Raw genomic sequence first — 3,354 nt, 5'->3', positions numbered from 1 at the left:
ATGGGTTATAGATAAAAAGTGTGATTAGAAGGGTCCAATTTATGTTTCTTATAAAGAATAATCCTTTCAATACTTTGATGTAACCTTTGTATCAATTATGCTTTGAATTTTCAGAGACATCTGAAACTCAGAGTGTAAACTATATGATGGGACAAGTTACAGTAATTTGAGGTAATGTTTGTTAGGATTGCATGTAGACGTGAAAACATAGATGAGAAGAGGGATTTTCACAGTTGGTCATGACTATTGTAAAGGCATAGAACCAGTAAGTGGAAGAAGCAACAAATTGATGTCTAAACTAACATTAGCTCTGATGATGGAGCCTGAAGCCATTGCTGCTCTCTTTGAATCGACTGACTTATATGCAAAAACCCTACACAACAAAACAGGTAAAGCTCACGGTTTCATGGGACAGATAGAAATGTCAGAGTTCACACAAATTCTGATCTTGGTGCTATTGTTTAAACAAAAGAATGGATCATAATTATGCCCCTAATTCTGAGAGAGAAAAAGAAAGGGAGGAAAGGAGAGGGGGAGAGAGAGAGAGATTGTGTTGGGGTTGGATTCCTAGTCTTGAACTATGGAAAATTGTCATGTTATTTTTTTCCGATAGCTAAAGCGACCTGCAAACCCTTATCCTGCAAATCAATGGACCCAAGAAAATGCCCCCTTCTTTATCAGCCACAGGAGTATATGTGGAATGATTTTAGTTTCATTAAAAAAAGTTTATAACAAAATAATGGAACATGCTTAGAAACAAGTGAAAGACAGAGTCAGTCAAGGGACTGGAAATAAGAATGTTTCAGCATATAACCAGTGAGGATTCATCGAAACAATCTATCTTTTTGCCCGTGCCCTTCTGATATTGTCTTCTTTTCCCTATGACCTAGAAAGGAAAAAATTCTCATCTTTTTCTGCTGTTCAAACAACAACATCAATGCGTGTTCCACTTGATCCTCGCCCTCAACCCTGTTCTACACTTTCTACAATCTGTCACATTGTTATACACTCTTGCCTAATGGAAGAAGAGCTCCAGAGTGTATTCTTAGTGTTCTTTATTCTTCTCTAGTGTACTCTTCCCTCCTAGTCTCATCTCCAAACTCAAAGAATCAAATATGTCTTTGCCTTAAAACGAAAACTCCAAATCCCAATAATATATGGCTCTAGGTCTTTCTGACACCAGCTTAGAGGAAGTGGTATACTTCCAATTCCAAATATACTCTTTTTAATTAAATTGTGCTATTCTACTGTTTATTTAATAGCGTGTTGATGGAATAAGAGAATAGGACTTCAATCTCTTTCCAGGCGAGGATTTAAACATATCTGTAAAAGTGTCAGACTTGAAAGTCCACCATTAATGCCAGAACATCAGTATATGTTTGGTCTAAACTGAACATTCAAGACAGAATCAATAGTACATAAGATCGTCACATAATGCATTTAGAGTTGAGGGCTGGAAGGCAGGGGGAACATCATATGTTATCTTTTCCAATATCCTCCTTTTAAAGATGTGCATTTGAAGACCAGAGACAATAATTAACTTGCCCATGTCACATAGGTAGTGAAACACTAAGGAATTGGATTCAAGTATTCCAAATCTAGAGCCAGTGGTCTTATTATCCTATTAATGCTGCCTCTGTTGAGACACTGCTTCAAACTTTATAGAAAAATATTATGAATACTCTGAGGCAGAAGACATGAAGTTCAGCTCGGGGTGGTGGAGTATGCCTGTAACCTATGCTACTGAGTGAGGCTGAGGCAAGTAGATGACTTGAACTTGAGAGTACTGAGCAGCCACAGACTAAGTTAGTTGTATGTCTAGACTAAATCTAGTATCAAAATGGTACTCCCCCAGGAATGGAGGCCCACCTATGCTGCCTAAGGAAGGGAGAACTCATAATGTTCAGAAATGGAATGTCAAAGGTACTGTTCTGATCAGTGGTAGGTTTGGGCCAATGACTAACTATTTCTCTTCCAGTGTTTGTAAGATAAAGTCAATCTAAAAAAAATAAGTTAAAAATAAAGTCGAAATTTGGCTTCTGACTCTTAAAAGTTTTGTGACTTTGGGTAAGCACATTAACTTCTTTGAGGCTCAATTTTCTCATTTATAAACTGGAAACATTAATATATGTACAACTTGACTTATAGCTTTGTTTTGTGTTAAATGGTTCATAAACCTTAAAGAATTCAATGAATATTAGCTATCAATAGAGAAGTGTGGAATTTCATTAGCAGTTTTGTTAGAGAAGTATAGAGTTGGATTTAAAAGGCATCATAAAGAATACCAAATCAAAATTGCTCACCTAGCAGATGAAGAAGTAGAACCAGAGAGGGTAAATTAATTATCCAAAGTCCCAATGGTGCTAAGATAAAGAGAAGGAAAGGAGTCCTAGTCTTTTATCCCTTTCTCTAGTATTCTTTCCAATACACCTTGCCGACTTTCTGACACCTTGATTTACCTGCCTGTTTCTACTCCAATAAAGCAAAAATACCCTAAGATCAGCTTGAAGATCAAGTTAATACATGTTCCATTATGATGGGTCAGTCACCTGACTTCTCCATGTCCAAAGAGAAGTCTGGAAACTCTCCAAATAGTTACAGAGAGAAAAAGTTGTGTATCTGAATGAGCAGTAGGAAGACATCCCAGAATATCCCTCAGATAAATATAATCTGAAATACAATTATTCACATATTATATGTGTGTACATGCATGCTATTAATGTTATGAACTAATAAATGGATGTGTAAAATAGATATTTGAAGAGTAATATAGAGGAAGGATTTCCCTCTGCCATGATCTGCTTTGTTCTTACTGGTCTAGAGGAAAGAGAGAGAAAAAGATTTCTCAAGTTCCTAGAGAAGGGAATGTATATCTTTAAAATCAGATTTTTACTGCTATAATAGCTTTGCTTTTTTTTTTCTTTGAATACAGCAGCAGACACTTAAAGAAACCTCTGGTGATCAGGGCACTTCAAGTTTTTAGTAAAAGTATAGTAAGATGAAAACTAGATAGGTTACAGTTTAGGTGTGTGTGTGTGTGTGTGTGTGTGTGTGTGTGTGTGTGTGTGTGTGTTTTAGTGAGATGAATTAGTTCAAGAAATTCAATAACCTAGCCTCGTAGACCTAGAAAAGGTAAAGAACATAGTATGCTGAAATGGGTGCAAAAAGTAAATGGTGACAAAGGAATAGGAAATTGGGGAAATCCAAAAACATCTAGATGGGTTTATATACATTATTTTAATAAGATAGTACTATGGAAAGAGCACTAAATTTGAATATATATATATGTATATATATATATATATATATAAACCTTATCTTACATTACAAGTCTGTACATTTTGCTTATATAAC

This window comes from Petaurus breviceps, unplaced genomic scaffold (genome assembly GCF_028583685.1).
Source record: "Petaurus breviceps papuanus isolate PSGF00001 unplaced genomic scaffold, PetGlider_PUasm1.0 176, whole genome shotgun sequence".
NCBI lineage: Eukaryota > Metazoa > Chordata > Mammalia > Diprotodontia > Petauridae > Petaurus > Petaurus breviceps.
Note: the sequence above shows the minus strand (reverse complement) of the source record.